We start from the raw sequence: 19,937 nt of genomic DNA on the forward strand, positions 1-19,937 counted from the left end.
ATAGTCTCTGCCACTAAGCAGTTCACAGTCTAATGGGTTAGAAGGCACTGAAATAACTATATGCGTACAAGATATATACAGAATAAACTGGAGATAATCACAGGGAAGGCAGTAGCAGATGGGAAGATTAGGAAAGGGCTCCTGAGAGGGTGGGGTTTAAGCTGAGTCTCAAAAGAAGTCAAGGAAGACTGGAGGCTGAGGTGAAGGGGATAGCCAGTGAAAAGGTACAACATCACCACCAAAAGGACCCCTATGAGTATTTTTGTACAAGTGAGTCCTTTTCCTTCTTCTTTGATCACCAGCTGGTTTACAGCGTGTGGACAGTTTGCCATTGTCATAGTTCCAAATTCCAGAATGGCTGAAACAATGCCCACTTCCATCAACAGAACATTAATGTACTTGTTTTCCTGCAGACACTCCAACATCAGTCGTTTCCCATTTTTATCCACTTTGCCAATCTGATGGGTGTAAGGTAGAATTTTAAAAGTATTTTAATCAATAAATTATTAAATTTAATAATTATTATTAAATTATTAAGATTATTTAATTGTATAACAGCAAGCAAAGCAGGATCTTTTGTTATTTGAGTTTTATCCAATCAAGTGACTTTGATTAAGTCCTGCCTTTGATTGAATCAATCAAGGGTCTTTGATAAGAAACAGTATATACACACACACATATTAGAGGTAGCAGTGAGAAGTGGAGCTGAGAGAGAAGCAAACATGAGTGTGCTAAGGGAACTTGTTTGAGGGGAGGCCTAACATAAAGAATGTTTGTGATTTTGCAGCCCTGTATGTTGATCTGTGGTAATTTCTCAAACAGAAGCCTTGCCTGTTGTTCTGTGCTGTTTTCTCAGACGGAAGTTCTGTCTGTTGGTCTTTATGAGCGGATTGAGATGATAGTGCTGTATAAATGTGTATAATGTGTATAAATATTGTTATAGCCCTGTGAAGCTTTATTTTCCTAGAAACACAGAAGTTTGGAGTAGAACAGTCCCCATGAGTTAAGATAAGGAGCAGTGAGCTGCCTGCATGTGAACCCAGATGAGAGGTAGGAGTGGTCAGCCCACAGAGGAGGAGCCATGGGGTTTGGAAGTCAGCCTCAAGTCACCATGACAGAAGACTTTACTTGGACACTGTGCAATGATTAAGAAGATTGTTCTTCCTGTGACCTAGAGGTGAATGGTGTGGTATTTTGAAAAAAGGACCTTACTTGGATACCTGGTATTGATCAAGGATATTGCTATTATTATGATATTGATATAGATAGGTAGATAGATAGATAGATAGATAGATAGAGAGATAGATAGATAGATAGATAGATAGATAGATAGATAGATAGATAGATAGATAGATAGATAGACAGGCAGACAGACAGACAGACAGACAGATAGATAGATAGATAGATAGATAGATAGATAGATAGATAGATAGATAGATAGGTAGATAGATAGATAGATAGATATAGATGTTTTACTTAACGATTTTGCTATGAATGTTATGCTTTACTTTATTGGACAACGTTTGTTGCTGAACATAGAGGTCATTATAGTAAGCTATTAGACCCTTAAAATCATTCACAGCAGCAGTCCTCAGGTGTGCTGCCATGACTAGCTTTACAAATTATTAGTGGTGGAGAGAGAAAATAAATGCTAGTTAGGAGGAAAAATAAATAAACAAACAAATGAATGAATGAATGAATAAGTAAATGAATAACTGTGTATGTATTAAGAGAAAAGTCTTGGATTCAGGAGACGGAATACTGTGTTAAAGAAACAGCTAGTTGGCCAAAACAGCTGAATTATATATAAGGTCACATAGAAGGGAGTAAAGACTGGAAAATTAGGAAGGAGCCAAGTTGCACAAAGCTTAAATATTGAACAGAGTCTTAGAGAGGAAACATGAGTCACTTTTTAAATTTGCTTTCATGCTTCATTTTTGTGCATAGCCTTTCTTTCCATACTTTTGGATTTGAAATGTATTGATGAATTGCATTAATTCTATGTAGTGTCTAAAAGTATGGGGGACCTGAGAGTATGAAATATGATTGGAATAAATGAAGGCAAGGGAAATTGTGAAGCAAATTGGAGAAATGAAACCTATATTAATACTATATATAATTTAAATAATGAATATTTTGATATTTTTATAGTTAACATTTTAGAGGGGAAATAAAGTGACACTGAAATTCCCCCCCAGAATCCCTCCTATGTTGGTATCAAGTGCTAGCGTTCCATGAAATATAGTGGGAGAAACACTGACCCAGTGGATTCTGTAAACTGATATCAAAGAAGAGAAATAATGATCAAATTTTAAAAAAAGTTTTGCTACATGGACCATACTAGGATTACAGAGATGATCTCCTTTCCTTTGCCCTTTGGTTTTTAGGTCATTGTCAAACTGGTGTAATGAATACTAAAAGCCTTCCCCCCAACATTGCTAGTGACTTCCTCCTCTCAAACTGCTTTGTGTGTATGTATATGTGTACATAGATATATGTCATATAATATGCACATTATATCATACATTTTTAATATATATCATTGTTAATATTATTATAATATACACTTTATATTATATTAGTTCAGTATACTTGATTAGGAGTCAGTCAGTCTTGATGACCTGGGTTCTAAATCCTGCCTCTGGCACACTAACATGGACAAGGCCCTTAATATCTCAGGGCTTTAGGCAATTCTTGAAGAATATAGTTGTCGAAAAGATGCCAACTTGTCTTGGTTGAAGGAATTTCCTCACCTAGGGTTTTCTTGTATCAATGAAATTGCAGTTCCAATTCAGTTTCTCTTTCTCTCCTTGTATGTACATACGTATGTGTAGGTATTTCATTTTTGTGTATGAACATACACATATTTATGTTTGTATACACATGCCCATATGCATATATGTTCTATATACACACACATACACACATATTTACCTCTAGCATTAAGTACAATGCATGGTACATAGTAAATGCTTGTGTTTATTATTTAATTATTTATATGTATGTATCAGTGTATCTGTGTATGTGTGTTATTGACCTCTGTACTCATGTTGTTTTCCTCAATAGTCAATTCGTTGAAAGAAAGTGTTGTTTTTGTTGTTCTTACCCTGAACGCTAGCCCATAACCCCTGCTGTCTACTGCAGCGTCTGCCACACAATAGCCTCTAAGAATGTTTAATAAATGAAGTTGAATGAATGAATGAATGAATGAAATAATCAAGACTTTTGTTGTCTATGGCAAGACTTACGAATTGACTGGATTCACAAGGATGGGGGCGGGGTAGGGAAAGCACTGTAAAGTCAACCAAGGAACAGTCTCATTTCTGCAGCATGAGTTGATTCCTTCTAAAATTTCAGTGACTTCTGTATATGAATATTCATTATTTGATCGTTACAGATAGGCTTCTGTAAATCAATTCAAAGATGACCTTCCTGGCTTGGTGACTTTGCAGGAATCCTGCTGGCTGCAATATCCATCAGCTGATGGGGCTCAGCCCTGGGACTGCAGCAAAGTCTGCATAGTGAGAAGGCTTGCAGATTCCCCAACAGAGAGGGGATTTGTGAAGCCGCACACACAAACACTTGTTAAATGCCCACGATGACTAAGAAACTTTTTACTGGAAAAAATAGGGCAGTTTTAATTCCTAGGTGGTTGTTTTGTTGTCTGTGTGCTAGGTGGCAAAAAGCATCCATGACTGTAGGACCATTGTGCATCCCGACAGTGTACTAAACAATGTATATCAAGGTACTTCTACCTGAAGGTGACCCCTCAAGTGGCTGGAGGTCTTTTTTTCTACGGAGATACATTAGATAATGACAAGCTGAAGAGGATGTGACATGCCTGATTATTCAGAAAGCTGTCAGGCTTTTTTTCATTTCATTTTTCAATTCAAAAGCATTAAGTTTCTCTCCCTCCTGTCTCCTGGATGAAAAGAAGAAGAAACCCTGGTCAGTTGTTGTAGAAGCACAGTGAGTTTTCACTCTTGTGGCTTAACAGGCAGTGAAATAACTGATGGTGGAATCCAAGAAAGCATGTTTCCAAGTCATTCAGGCCCAGAAGCACAGAGTTCCAGGGCTGCATGGGACTGTCTATTCCAAAGCTTTCTTGGGAAATATTTCTCTCTGCATATCATCAGTAAGAGGTCATCTTGATTCCATCAGAGACATGGAACAGACCACCCCCTGACCTAGCCCCTTTCACTTTGGGATAATTCTAATTTTGAGGAGCTCTTCGTAATATCAAACAACAATCCACTTCTCCACTGCTTTCCTCATTGGTCCACTTGGGACCCATAGCCCAAATGAATGAATCCTAAAATGCAAGTCTGACCATGTCACACCCTAATTTAATAAACTCCTTTCTGTCACCTGCTGGACAATTCTGTTTGGTGTTCAAAACCCTTCCTAACCTGGTCTTGTCTTATTTTTCAAGTCTTCTCATACTTTACTTGCCTCCATGTGCCCTCACCCAGTGACACTGGCCTCCCTGTGGTTCCTCACACAAGATGCTCCAACTACAGACTACAGGAATTTTCAGTGACTTTCCCCTATGCCTCCCTTCCTCCTCATCTCTGTCTCCTGGCCTCCCTTCAAGTCCCAATTAACAACCTACCTTCCACGGATGATCTATCCCAACCTCACCTTCCCTTTGTTGATTATTTCCCATTTACACAGAATGTGTGTATACATATACATACATGTATGTATGCATATACATATATACACATATGCACACACAGATATGTTTGCATATATGCATGCATGTATACACACAAACATTTATATATACACGATGTACATGTACACATACACATGTTTATGTGTACACACATACATATACATATATGGATATACACATGTGCATGCATACACATGTGTTTGTATACATGTGTGTGTTTCTACTTAGTTGTTTGCATTCAGTCTACCTCATTAGACTGTGAGTTCCTTGAGAATGGTGACTGGGTTTTGTTTTGTTTTTTGCCTTTCTTTGTATCCCTAGAGCTTAACACTGAGTCTTGACCACAGTAAGCACTTAATTAATACTTGTTGTCCTGGTTGAGATTCAAAAAGAGGATCATTTAGGACTGTACTCGAAATCAAGAAGTTTTTTGTATTAATATTACTCCAGATACTTACTAACTATGTGACTCTGGGCAACTTATTTAACTTTCATCTGCCTCAACTTCCTCAACTGAAAAATGGGTGTAAGACTATCACCTACCCCATAAGGTTGTTGTGAGGATTTAGTGAGATAATACTTGTAAAGTCTTTAGCACAATGCCTAGCACATAGTAGGTATTCTAGAAATCCTTAGTACCTTTCCTCTCTTCTCATCTTTACCACCGTAGATCAGTAACTCATTTGAACCTTACAGTCTTCAAATTACCTGGGACATTGAGAGGTTAAAAGAGGTGCCCAAACATGGGCAGACTTGAAGTTCTGATGCCATTATTATGTGGATTCCTGACTAGTGGTCCAGTCCTCTTCTTGCCCTCCATATAGCCTTAAGATTTACCTTTTATTTTGTTGCCTTAGCACTTGTAATCTTATCTCTTTATGAAGCTTAGCATCTACGATTCTTTTTTAACAGGACCTTAATACTCTTTTGTATTCATGCTCAATCACTGTTACTGGTTTCCATCCCATACATGTGTTTACAAAGCCTAAATGTGCTAATGAGATCCCATTATAATCACGAGTCTCATTTGTTCTTATTCATCATAATAATTTATCCATTATTTCATTCTCTGAGTTTCTAATTCCACTTGAATCTACTTACTTTGTAGAATACTAAGCCTGTGAATCCTAGCTCTTTTTTCTCTAAAACCTTTGAAGTGCACTCTAACACATCCAGGCTGAACACCATATTATTTTTTCTTCTTTTCTGTCACAAAATCTATGACTGAATAGTTACCTCTAAGATTCTTATTGTTTCTACTTCTACAGTTAATTTCTGCTTCTCAATCAGAATCAGATATAGAATGGTAATACCTTTTGTCACTTTCTCCATCTTTTGAAGGATGAAATTGTCAAATTATCTATCTAAGTCACAGACTATCCAATTACTCTACTGGTGAGATAGAGATAGAGAAATGGACGTACAGAGAGAGACAGAGAGAAGAGAAAGAGACAGAGAGGCAGAAGGGAGAAAGACAGGGAGAAAAGACAGAGATAGGAGAGACACAGAGAAGAGAGAAATAGAGGAAAGAGATAGAGAAGAGATACAAAGATCAAAGACAGAGAAGAGAGAAAGAGGAGAGAAAGGAGGAGGAGGAGGAAAAGGAAAGAGAGAGGGAGAGAGTCATAGATATAGATATCTTATGGGTTTTTTTATACAATTGTACACCTTTTGATTCAGTTATATACTCTAAATCTTTATTCCAGTTATGTCATGTTTCATCAAGCCTCAAAAATAAATTTACTTGATTACAGAAGAATCTAATTTACACAATGTTTAGCTATACCTTGTACATTTATAGGTAAACATCTGAGGCCATAAACTTTATTGATGGCTTTATCTCAGACAGTGGCTTCCATGGATTCTTTGTTCTATATTTTATTATTCAACATCTGTCATGTATGCTACTCTCTATGATACCAGATAGAATATCTCCCTCCCCCTCCAGTTTTATTTAAAAGTGCATTTGATTATATTAGAATGCTTATTTAAAAACAACAACAACAACAACCAAGTCATCTTGATGGCTTATTTTGTTTTGTTGGCCTTTGTAAGTAATGCTCCATCTTTAGACAAGTGGTGTAAAATTCCTTACCTTTAAACCATAGCCTCCAAATCCAGATCTCATTTTTTACACATTGTCCTAGGTTGCAATTCAGCCCTAACTTTATTATCCTCAACAATGTTTTATAGGTTCCTTTTATTTAATGTCATTTGATCTCATGAGAATCTCAAGTGGCTGACTAGTCACCATCGTTTTAGTAGCTGACATTTCCATAGCACTTTGAAGTTTTCAAAACACTTTATTTCCATTATCTCATTTAATCCTCACAACCACTCTGTGAAGCAGAGTCTACAGAGCTTAACATTTCATAGAAAGAAACTGACTCTCAAAGGAACTACTTGAGTTGCTTATGGTCAATGAGCTAGTAATTGTTAGAACCCAGCCTTGAACTTGAGTGTCCTGAATTAAAGTTTGGACATGTTTCTACTGGGACACTTTTAAACAGATCATGGCACTGTAAGTTTCCTACATACCTAGAGGTAAACGAAACCTTAGAAATCATATGATCTGAACTCCTTTTCTTAAAAAAAATGGAATGCAAGACTGAAAGAGGTGAATTGGAAAGAAAAATATTAATTCTAACATCAATGAAAAGAAAACCAATTCTTTTTTTTCTATCTCCACATTATATTGCCTCTTATGTAGACTTCTAAAATTTCTAAGACAATTTCTAATGAACCTTAAAGATAATCTGGTCATAGAACCATAGAATTTTAAGGGGAAAAGTCTTAGAATATTCCCATTTTGCAAATGAGGATACTAAGCCTCAGAGAGTTTAAGGAGATTTGTCTCACCTTTATGTTTATTCTTAACCTCAGTTGAACTCTTCAAAGACATTTGTAGACCACTAACAACATTTCCTATTCTGTAAAAATATATCCAGATACCATGATATAGTTTCACAGTTTAAATTGAAATAATCAATTAAATTTAGTATAAAGGTTTTTTTTTAATTAAATGTCATCTTGGCTAATGTTGGCTTAATGACCTTGCTTGTCATATCCACTCATAGTAAATGGAGGATATAAGTGATTTTTAAAAAATAATGAACAAAGTCAAGAAAAAGATTTCATTAATCTTTTTCAATTGGAAAAGAAAAAGTTCACATTTATCTTCATGTATTTGTTTTCATCAGTAACTAAAAAAAATGTAACATGTGACCTCAGAGTAAGAGGGAATATCAGGTTGGCATAATGAATAAAAATGATTCTATTATTACCAATAACGTTGACAGACCCAAGTCATACCCTTTAACTGTACCCTTAAATTCTGTCCTGGGCCCTCCTCTCTGTCTCTATATTTTTGTGCTAAATGATTATTTTAGCCCCATGAACTTTTCATCTCTGTGTAGGGTGTTGCTCTGTTACTACTAGAAAAAATAAGGGATTCTGGGGGTAGAGTCAAGATGGCAGAGTAAAAAGATACACATACTCTAGCTCTTCCACCACAGCCCATAAAATACCTGGAAAGAAAGACTCAACAAATTCTAGAGCAGCAGAAGCCATAGAACGGCAGAATGGAGGAGATTTCCAGCCCAGGGTGACCTGGAAGGCCAATGGGAAAGGTCTGTCACACTGGACACAGAGCAGAGTGCAGCGCAACCTTGGCCAGAGGGTGCTGGGAAGAGCAGGATCAGATCAGGCCTCAGGGGCAGAATCTCCAGCAGCAGCAGAGGTTCACAGATCCTTCCACCCACAGGGGACAAAGATACTTCAAAGGTCAGTGAGAGAGCTTTTTCACCTCTGTGAAAAGGGAGCGAGGTCCTCCCCTATCCCCAGCCCCAGGCAGTGAAGGTGGCCCCAGAAGGCAGCAGACCGCTTCCATTGTTGAAGCCTTCAGCTTAAAGCCCCTGGAGGAATTGAGCACTTGATCTGAATCTCAACCAGGAACCTGGCCAGGGAGTGAACTCCTTTCCTTTGATTGTGCCACCTTGGAGGAACTGGGATCTTACAGGTCCCCAGACAAAGAACCCAAAAGTCAAGTGACTGGTTAGAAAAATGGCCAAAAAAGGGAAAAAAATAAGACCATACAAGGTTACTTTCTTCGTGAACAAGTATTCTCTCCCATCCTTTTGGATGAGGAAGAACAATGTTTAACATCAGGGGAAGACATAAAAGTCAAGGCTTCTGCATCCAAAACCTCCAAAATAAATATCCAATGGTGTCAGGTCATGGAAGAGCCCAAAAAGGATTTTGAAAATCAAGTAAGAGAGGTGGAGGAAAAATTGGGAAGAAAAATGAGAGCAATGCAAGAAAATCATAAAAAGCGAGTCTGCTAAAGGAGATCCAAAAAAATGCTGAAGAAAATAACACCTTGAAAAATAGGCTAACTCAATTAGCAAAGGAGGTCCAAAAAGCCAGTGAGGAGAAGAATGCTTTAGAAAGCAGAATTAGCCAGATGGAAAAGGAGGTTCAAAAGCTCACTGAAGAAAATCGTTCTTTAAAAATTAGAATGGAGCAGATGAAAGCTAATGACTTTATGAGAAACCAATAAATTACAAAACAAAACCAAAAGAATGAAAAAATAGCTGACAATGGGAAATATCTCATTGGAAAAACAACTGACCTGGAAAATAGATCCAGGAGAGAAAATTTAAAAATTATGGCACTACCTGAAAACCATGATCAGAAAAAGAACCTAGACATCATCTTTCATGAAATTATCAAGGAAAACTGCCCTGATATTCTAGAAGCAGAGGACAAAATAAATATTGAAAGAATCCACCAACTACCTCCGGAAATAGATTCAAAAAAAGAAACTCCTAGGACTATTGTAGCCAAATTCCAGAATTCACAGGTGAAAGACAAAATATTGCAAGCAGCTAGAAAGAAACAACTCAAGTATTGTGAAAATACAATCAGGATAACAAAGGATCTAGCAGCTCCAACATTAAGAGATCAAAGGGCTTGGAATATGATATTCCAGTAGTCAAAGGCACTAGGATGAAAACCAAGAATCATCTACGCAGCAAAACTGAACACAATACTGCAGGGGGGAAAATGGTCATTCAATGAAATAGAGGACTTTCAAGCATTCTTGATGAAAAGACCAGAGTTGAAAAGAAAATTTGAATATCAAACACAAGAACTAAGAGAAGCATGAAAAGGTAAACAGGAAAAAAATAGCCACAAGGGACTTACTAAAGTTGAACTGTTTATATTCCTACATGGTAAGATAATATTTGTAACTCATGAAACTTTTCTCAGTATCTGGGTAGTTGTAGGGATTATACACATACACAGAGAGGGAGAGAGACAGACAGACAGAGAGCACAGGGTAAGTTGAATAGGAAGGGATCATATCTAAAAAAATAAAATTAAGGTATGAGAGAGGAATATAATGGGAGGAGAAAGAAATGGGATGGGGCAAATTATCTCTCATAGAAGAAGCAAGAAAAAGCTTTTCCAATGAAGGGGCAAAGGGAGGATGTGAGAGGAAAAAAGTGAAGCTTACTCTCATCACATTTGACTCAGGGAAGGAATAATGTGCACACTCAATTTGGTAAGAAAATCTCTCTTACATTACAGGAAAGTAGGGGAGAAGGGGATAAATAGGGTGGGGGGGAGATGATGGAAAGGAGGGCAAATGAGAGGAGGGAGTAATTAGAAGTAAACACTCTTGGGGAGGGACAAGGTCAAAAAAGGGAATAGAAGAAATGGGAGGCAGGATAGGATGGAGGGAAATATAATTAGTCTTACACAACATGACTATTTTGGAAGTCATTTGTAAAACCACATATATAGCCTATATTGAATTGCTTGCCTTCTCAGTGGGGATGGGTGGGGAGGGAAGAAGGAAGAGAAGTTGCAACTCAAAGTTGTAGGAACAAATGTTGAGAATTGTTTTTAGTGCACAACTGGGAAATAAGAAATACAGGCAATGGGTTATAGAAATTTATCTGGCCATACAGGGCAAGAGAGAAAATGGGGATAAGGTGAGGGAGGGGTATTAGGAGGGAGGGCACTTTGGTGGAAGGGGCAATCAGAATGAATGGTATTTGGGGGAAGGAGGGGAGAGATGGGCAGAAAATTTGGAACTCAAAATTTTGTGAAAATCAATGTTGAAAACAACATAAATAAATTTTAATAAATAAGGGATTCTGTTTGATTTTTAAAATCCTTCACATCTGATCTTATCATTTTTACTCTCCATTTTGTATTCTACAGTCTAGTCAAATTGGACTCCTCTCTATTTCTCACAAACACTCAATCTTCCATTACTGAGTTTTGCATTGACTATTCCCCAGGCCTAGAATTCACTCACTCCTCACCTTCACTGCTTTGAATTCCTGTTTCTCTCGGAACTCTGTTAAGCACCATTTCTTCATGAAGTGTTTCTTGATCCACTTTACCTCCATCTTCTAGTGGCTTTTTCATTAAAATTACCCTGAAAATATAAACTAATACTTGTATTTAGTAAATGCAAGTCAAAATTTTAGTAAAAATACTGAATTTCATAGAGTCTGCATGGTATTCTCCCAAAGTTGCCTCAAAGTCAGGACAGCTTGGCTTTAAGTGCTGCCTGATAGATACCAGCTGTGTGATCTTAACCCATCAGTGCTCTAGGCTGGTGGTTTTCAAGTGGAGCCTGTATATCCCTGGGGTCCCTGATACCTTTTCAATGAGTCCATAAGATTGAAGCTATATTTCATCATAATCCTACAATGCTATTTGCCTTTTAAGATACTCTTCCTTTCTCCAACCACATATCTGTGTGAGGCCAGACTTTCTTGATATACTTCAACCAACACAATAGACTGCAACAGATTCAATGCAGAAGCAGATTATGAGAATCCAGCTGTCTCCTTTAAAGTCAAACTTTAAAGAGATTTGCAAAAGTGTGTCAAATAGTGCCAATTTTCATTATTTTTCCCTTTGATAGTAATTTTTCACAAAATTATGTTATTTATATTAACATGTAATCAGTTTATTATTGTTATTTTTAATGATTTAATTTAAAAGGTTTTAAAATGTGCTTTTCTGACAAGGCAAACATAGATAGAAATAACCTACATAAGCAAAATCTCTGGGGGTCCTCTATTATTTTTCTGAGCAAAAAGGGATCCTGAGCCCCCTAGAGTTTCAGAAATTATATTCTAGGCAATTTTCTAGGACTTCAAGTTTCAGAAAAGGTGCTAACCTATACTAGTGAAGAAAGTTTTCTTCCCCTGTTATTCCTTATACTAATGAAACCACAGTTCCTATCTGTCCCTATGTTATATATTGTCTCTGCTTGTATATGTATATATTGTCTCCCCTAATAGAACTTCTTGTTTCTAGAAAGGTTTTTTATTATTTTTATTTGAACTATTTCAGATCCACAGTGACTAGCAGTGTGCTTGGCATATAGAAAAACAATAAAAATTATGATGCAATAATAAAAGAGTAATAACTGGTTGATTTGGTAAATAATAATCATGTGTAGCATTCAAATATTTGCAAAGCACCTTACAAACATTATCTCACTGAATGTGGACAATGTCTCTCTAAGGTACATACTACAGATAGCATAATCTCCATTTTACAGATGAGTAGACTGAGGCTCATGGAGGTTGAATGACTTGCTCAGGATCACACAATCAGTAGTATCTGAGAGAGCATTCCAAATAAGATTGTTTCGACTTGAAATTCAATCTGTCAATCAGCAAGCATTTATTAAGTACTTGTCAGTTACCAGGAACAGTGTTATAGACTAAAGTCCAGCATTCTGTTCCATGACACTGCTTCTCAGTCAATATACTACCATTAGAAAACCTATTGACTAGATTAACCAGTGGGGGAGTCTTGGGATGAAACCACAAAATGCAAATGATTCATAGATTCCAGAGGAAATTAATTGCTTGGGTTTTGCACCTCCTACAAGGCAGCTCTTGATCAGATCAGTTTCAGTAAATGAGTGGTTGGGAGGGCAGTTTTATCAATAGACTCAAAATGGTCCCTTCCCTGAGAATCCTGAGTGTAGGTGTCAGCTTTCTAACCAACAGCATCCCAGCTGAAAGGACGCTATTCAAGACAAGGCCATTAGACTGAGTTTTCCCCTGATTTGCTGCAATTTTGTAGCCTGTCTTTCATCATTTGATGAGTTGAACAGAATACCATACTAGAAGCTCAAGTCTTCTTATTTCAATTTTATGAGTCTTTTTGTTGTATCCTTGGCCAGTGAACATGAATTGGATTAAATCAGAGGGAGTGAGTAGCTCTTCCTAAACTCATGACTCAATAACTTCCAGCAGAACTCCTGATCCTTGTCAATGAAACAGATATGTGATGACAGTCACCTTCCCACACAACAATAAAAAACGTTTTTTTAATTGCCTACTATTTGCAAAATATATACAGTAAGAGGCTATAGGTAATCTCTAATTTTATCAATGAAAGAATGAAAAACTAGGAAAATTTACACCTTGTGACACACCAAAATGGTAACATGAGGGGAAGATAAGAAGAAAGTGAAGTGTTCCCTCTTATACCACCAACGAATGGCCAGCTCTGCATCTACTAAACTACTTCTATTTCAATATTCTTCCTCTCATAAGACACCATTAAATGAAAAAGTAAAAATACTTCCTCAGTCAAATGCCCCTAACTCAAATAATCCCATAGTGAAGAGCTCAAAGAAGTGAATTCTTCACATCTGGGACCCCACTCTTTGACTCTTACCCTAGCAGTATCCCACTCCTTTGACACCCTAAAAATAAGTATTGACCCTGCGAGTGTTTTCCCCTGACCTGTATTTGTTCATTTCTAAGCTTTCGTATGTTAGATCCCATGAATTTGCAAGAAAATTTAGCTAAAAATATTTGCCTGTTCCTTATGTATGGCTGGTCACACAGTGAGCATCAGGCTGTGTGACCCTGGGCAAGCCACTTAACCCTGTTTGCCTCTGTTTTCTTCATCTGTAAAATGAGATGGAGAAGGAAATGGCAAAATACTCCAGTATCTTTCTAAAGGAAACCTCATATGAGGTCATGAAGAGTCAGATATGACTGATATGACTGAACAGCAGCATTTATGGTGGTATTCAGATCATCAAAATCTACTGTACTCTGGAGAGTCATTTTGTCATTGGGGAAGAGAAGGACAGCAATATTCTACATTTTCTTTCTTTTAATTTGATTTTTCACCCTTCTATCAGAGGTGACATTTACTCTGGTTATTTGTTTACAATCCAAATTTGTCATAAAATACTATTTTAAAAATAGTTTTTGAACCATCTGCCTTTTCCCAGCTATCTGTTTTCTTTTCCTGCATTCTCCTCAGCACTCTATATTATGATGGTGACATTTCCCTGGTTTTTCATTCTTTCACTGATAAAATTAGAGATTTCCTGTAGCCTTTTACTGTATATATTTTGCAAGAACTCCATATGTTAGCTTTTAATTTATAAGTTCATTTTCTTTTCCATTACATGAATACCTCCATAGAAGTCCTGTTCCCACGTTTCATTGTCATGTGGAAGATCTTGAAGGCTATGACAGGAGTAAATTGCACAAGGCTCTGGCATATTCCAGCCAGTTAAAATGATTTTTGGTAGAGCCTCAGCAATAGTCTGCCCCTACTAAGGACTGACCAAGGCAAGTACAGAGAAACAACTCACAAAATAATGACTTTATTAGCCTTAGAAACCCATAAAACCAATTAAAATGTGGCTCCTGGTATTGCGAAGCTATCTTCTTTTGAATTTAAAGTGGTCACATAGCAGAAAGTGTGGGGGTAGGTAAAGGGTAGAAAAGTATCACAAAGTTCTACCACAAATCCTAATTTAACTGTACATCAGCTTCATCCAAAAACTTAATAGACTCTTAAGCAACTGAGCCACCTCCTTAGTGACTTTTGGAATATAAATGAAAGCAGAAAGAAGTCACAACTAATGGAAGGATGACTCACTGAGTCTCCTTGGAGAAACAGAGTTGAGTGAGTTGGGTTTATAATGTCTCCAAAGGCAATAAGACATATCATTTGATGGGACATTTGGTCATCTCTTTTTACAGGATTCATGATAAGAAACTGCAGAAAATCCTGCCTTGAAAATAATTGCACCTCGTATATGAGCACCTGTTGCAAAAGATGAGGAGAGAGAGAAACAGAAAGGGGAGAAGAGAAAAAGAAGAGAATGAGATATTCTGTAAAGAACTTGACAAGCTCTTCCAAATAAAATCAACATAAATTTTTATACATGGTGAATCTACCCCAAAGGAAAGGGAGGCTAGAAGGTATTGGGGTAAATAACATGGGTATGGATTCAGAACTGGGTTCCAATCCCAACTCTGCCACTATTTACCTGTGCAACCTTGGGTAAGTCACTTAATTCTGTAGGTCTCATTTTCTTCAGGAGCAAAATGGAGATTGCACTTGATGGTCTTTGAAGTCCCTTTCATCTCTAAACCTATTGTAATATTTTTTAATGATGATTAGTTATGCAGATATTTACATAGATAGATATAGACAGGCAGGTATAGAAGACAGATGATAGAAAGATAGATAGATAGATAGATAGATAGATAGATAGATAGATAGATAGATAGATAGATAGACAGACAGACAGACAGATAAGCAGACACATATCCATGGTACCCCAAAAGTCTTAGTGCAGCTTTAAGCTATTAAAGCTTCTATATAGCTTTATTAATGTTTAGCACTGCACTAAAACTTTTGGGACTATAAAAATACATATATACAAGCATAGGTAACTATTGAACCTCTAATTTAATTGGAATCAGGAACTTTCTAGTGAGAAAACTCCCTGATCCAATTCTTATCAGCACCTTTTCTGAAATGTATAGTGCTGAAAAATTGCCTAAAGTATGCTGAGGTTAAATATGTTGCCCAGTATCAAATATTCTCTATAAATTAGAGGCAGAACCCTCCCTACCACAACATAAAATTTGGGAGGATGAATAGAAGAAACCCAGGGTTACTAAACTACAGATAACTCAGGCTAATATATCATGTAAACCTTTCTTTTTTATACATTTAATATAGCAAAATGTTATTGTTTGAGGGTGACAAATTTATGATAAAAAGATTTAAAAGTAATTATAAATGTAAATGGGTAGTGAAAAGATATATAATGTGTTAGTAGTTTAGAATCTATACCAATATGATGACTAGAAAAGTAGTTTAGGACTCAGTGTTCAGGACATGTCTTACTACAAGAGGAAGTGGGAAGATGGTAGAACAACAGTGAACTCTAAGAGATGAGCAGACTGTGTGTTCTCCTGGTATCCCTTATCTTACTCCCCCACAAAAATTACAGGAACCAGAGGAAGGTCAAACTGAACAAATCTGAGATTAAGTAGAACTAGATGGCATAGTGGACACAATGCTGGATTTGGAGTGAGAAGCAACTGAGTGAGTAATGGTTGTAAGCAAGCTTGAAGCTCTATCATTTGCCATTTACAAAGATGGATGAGGAAAAGTTATTTTTACAAAGATGAGTTTTCCATCAATTGGACATATCTGTTTTAAAATTTTCTGAATTTGAGTGTAAGGGAGACTATTGTGTGACTTTGGGAAATGGAATATCTGCACTGATTGCTTTATTATTCTGGGAGTGATAGAATAGGGACCCAGATGTCTGATTTCCTCTGTGTGTGGATGAAGACCCTTGAGTGATGTAAACTAGAAACTTGACTGTCACATAATTGCATAATTGTAGAAAGTTGCTTAGGGTACTGAGAGGTTTAATTACTATCACATCCATTAATCAATCAACAAGCATTTATTAAGTGTCTGCTATGTGATAACACAGTAAATGAAATAATAAAAAAAGTCTCAAAGAGCTTGCACTCCTTGAGGATACAAGATAAATTAATCTATGTTTATTGATAGCAGGAACTGTTTTTACCTCTTTTTTGTATCCCCACTGCTTAGTTTAAGGCCTCCCTGTCATGAAGTTGGTTCTTAATGATGACTGTTGACAGGTTACATAAAAGGGCATAAAGTAAATATAAGCTAGCCTAGTATGGGGAGGTAGTAGTGGTTGGGGGATGAGGAAAGGCTTCCTGAGTTGTTGGCACTGGGTCCTAAAGGAAGGAAGACTTTCTGAGAGAGATCATTGAAGAGGGAGTGAATTCTTTACATAAAGGATGACCAAGGCAAAGATGTGGAGAAAGGACATGGAGTGTTATATGCGAGGAACAGTCAAAAGGCCATTTTGGTTAGTTGAGTGTAGGAAGGGGAGTAATATATAACAAAGCTGCAAAGAAAGATTGAGACCAGATGGTGAAGGGTTTTAAAAGCTAAACAGAGCAGGTTATATATTGTCGTAGAGGCAATAGGACATGAGAGATGCTGACACAGGACCACTCACCTTGGTATGCCCTTGTTAAAGAAGATGCAGTGCTCTATGAGCAAAGCAGAGTTGCAGTAGAAAAAAGGAAATACGCAATGTGCAAACCCAAAGACATCACCAAATGTTCAAATGGACTATTTGTGCCTGAAATGTGGTACAGCCTCCCAAGCTCATATTGGACTAACCACAGTTGAACACACAACATCATGATGCCATTGGTCTTCTTGAGTATGAAAGATGAACAAGGACAACCAGCGAGGCATATTAAGTTGAAGTGTGCCATGGTCAGGACTGAACATTAAGAAAATGAATTTGGCAGTTTTGTGGAGGGTAGATTTATGAGGGGAGGCATTGAGGTGAGAAAACAAAGAAAGACGCTACTGTAAGAACCCTAGCAAATGGTGACAAGAACCTGGACTAGTGTTGTAGCTGTGTCAGTAGTGAAAAGAGGAGAAATTCAAGAGATATTATGTCAGTGGTCACATAGCCATTATGTGTCAGTGACAAAACCTGAACTTCCCAATATGAGGCCAGTCCTCTAGACACTATGTCATGCTATCTTCTGGTTGTTAAAGTGGTTGTGAAATTACAATACAATACATTTTAAATTGTGACTCATAAAAATGCTTTTGGAAACAGCTTTTGGAACATAATATAATTATTTAGGAGGGAAGATCACAAAACAAAAAGGAATTTTGCATGCTGCCAAAATGCATTTTTTACCAACATCATATAGAAATTGGCACATTGAAAGGTATATTCTATTAAAAAAACCTATTAGCCATTTAAATAGAGAATGAAAAATTTGGCCTTGGAATTCTGCCACACATCTAGCAAAATAAATATAAAATAGCAGTCTGAGCACATCTGTGAATTCTGGTGGGAGTCCTAACCACAATAGGACCAATTACTACACTTCTGCCTTGGCAAGGAGTGATGGTGACTGAATATCATTAATATTCAGAATTTTTTCCAGTTTTCATTTTATACTTAATTCTCCCTTGTACTACACACATTTCTCAATTTATCGCACGCAGCACAACATAGTGCATTTGTATAGTTACTAAGATGATACACCAAACACATTTATAAGAACATGGAAAAAGAGCACCAAGAACTGACTCACCAATAGCAGACCACACTTTTGCCAAAGCTAACTACAAGTTTATAATGGATGGCATGGTTTTGGAAAGGATTTTCTTAAAGATGCAGAGACCTGGGCAAGTTGAAAGGAAGGAAGGAGAGAGGGAACAGAGGAAGGAAGGAAGAAGAGAAGGAAAGAACAAGTGAATAAATAAAAGGAAACAAAGGAAGAAATTAGAGATGGGGTGAGATTGAAGATAAGTGAGAGTGAGTGATTGAGGGCTCAGAATGCCGAAGAAGACTGGAAGAGATTGGACCAAGATGGGGAGAGGCTGGTCCTAGAAAAGAGAAAAAATCCCTCCTCATCAGATAAATTTGAATGCAAACTGGAGAAGCCTACAGATTCCTCTACATAATAATGTTTTTAAATGCATGGAATAAAATATATAGGATTAAAAAATAAAATAAATTATATTGAAATATTTATCAAATTATTTTTCAAAAGCAGGTTCAAAGTCTCCAAGTTAAGAACCTCTGGCTCAGAAGAAAGGAGGAGAAAGTAGTGAATGATGTCAAGTAGCAATGGTGCCTGGGTTTCCTTACTGTGGAAGTGTTCTGTTCTTTGTGCCATCTTGGTAAGGAGGCTGTGTTCTCTTTGGAAGAACAGCATCTAGAATTTCCACTACTTATATGTCCCTGGAGCCCTGAGGAGTCAGCATAAGGACTCCAAATATAGCATGATGTCATGGAAAGAGTAGGGTCTGTAGTCAGAAACCAGGGCTCAAATCCCGGCTGTGACATGTAAGATTTCTTTGACCTGAGGTAGATCACTTAACTTCTCACTGTCTCCGTTCCAATATCTATCAAATGAAGGGGTTGGACTAAATGATCTTCAAGGTTCCTGCCAATTCATGATTCCTGCCTATTGTTTCCACAGAGGAGCCCACTGATATTGAAAAAGTATCCACAGATATGGCTGTCTGTGACTCCTAGGGGGGGCATCTTGATTCAGGTAATTTGCCTTTTGCAAATTCAGTAGCTTTAATAGGGATAAAAAAGGGTAAATAAAAAGATATCTCCCGTTATATAAAGGGAGGAACTAAGTTAAAATTCAAGAATACAAATCATGAAAGCTACTCTTTGTGAAATTTATATGTGTATATATATGTATATTTAAAATGAATGGATTACTAATTATGGATTATTTTCAAGCATACAAAACCTTGGTAAAGATCTTTTCTAAGCTATCTGATGAATCCACTCTCTAGTTTCTCTGCTTTTTAGTATTCCTTATTGGAGAGAAGAGTTTAAAATGTTAGATTAGTAAAAGTTACACTTTGGTTTTGCTGAACCAAGTCAAAGTCTCTAGCTTTAAATTCAATTCAATCCAACACATTTATAGCTAGAGCTAACATCTGTGAAGGAATTTTTTTTGCTGAAAGAGCATTTCTAAGTACAATGAAGACATAAAAACAGGCCTTGAGATGGATGGGTTCAACTTCCTTATTTTCTGTATCACCTAAGAACCAGGCCTTGACATCAGCCATGATCAGAAGGTGATATATCTAGCCCATTCTCTCTTGTGACCAACTGTCCCACATAAGCAACTGCCTACTGGGCATTTTTAACTGGAGGCATCTACAACACAATATTTCCAAAATGGATTTTGTTTTCTTTTATTCACAACCTACTCTTCTTCCAAACTGCCTGATTTCTGTCAGGGTCACTACCATCCCTGGAGACACTCACTTTCACATCCTTGGTATTAGCCTTGACTCCAGACTCTCTCACCCCATAGAGTGACTCAATTATCTTCTC

The 19,937-nt window shown here is 37.1% G+C and overlaps 1 long non-coding RNA gene across 1 annotated transcript; it reads left to right on the forward strand.

Annotated features, from left to right (window-relative positions):
* The first annotated feature begins 386 nt into the window (after positions 1-386).
* On the forward strand, positions 387-14,978 carry LOC140511805 (uncharacterized). Its single transcript, XR_011969679.1, has 3 exons — positions 387-472; positions 14,167-14,316; positions 14,734-14,978. It is a non-coding gene; the product is annotated as an uncharacterized lncRNA (long non-coding RNA).
* The last annotated feature ends 4,959 nt before the right edge of the window (positions 14,979-19,937 follow it).

The sequence above is a fragment of the Notamacropus eugenii genome, chromosome 6 (genome assembly GCF_028372415.1).
Source record: "Notamacropus eugenii isolate mMacEug1 chromosome 6, mMacEug1.pri_v2, whole genome shotgun sequence".
Taxonomy (NCBI): Eukaryota; Metazoa; Chordata; class Mammalia; order Diprotodontia; family Macropodidae; genus Notamacropus; species Notamacropus eugenii.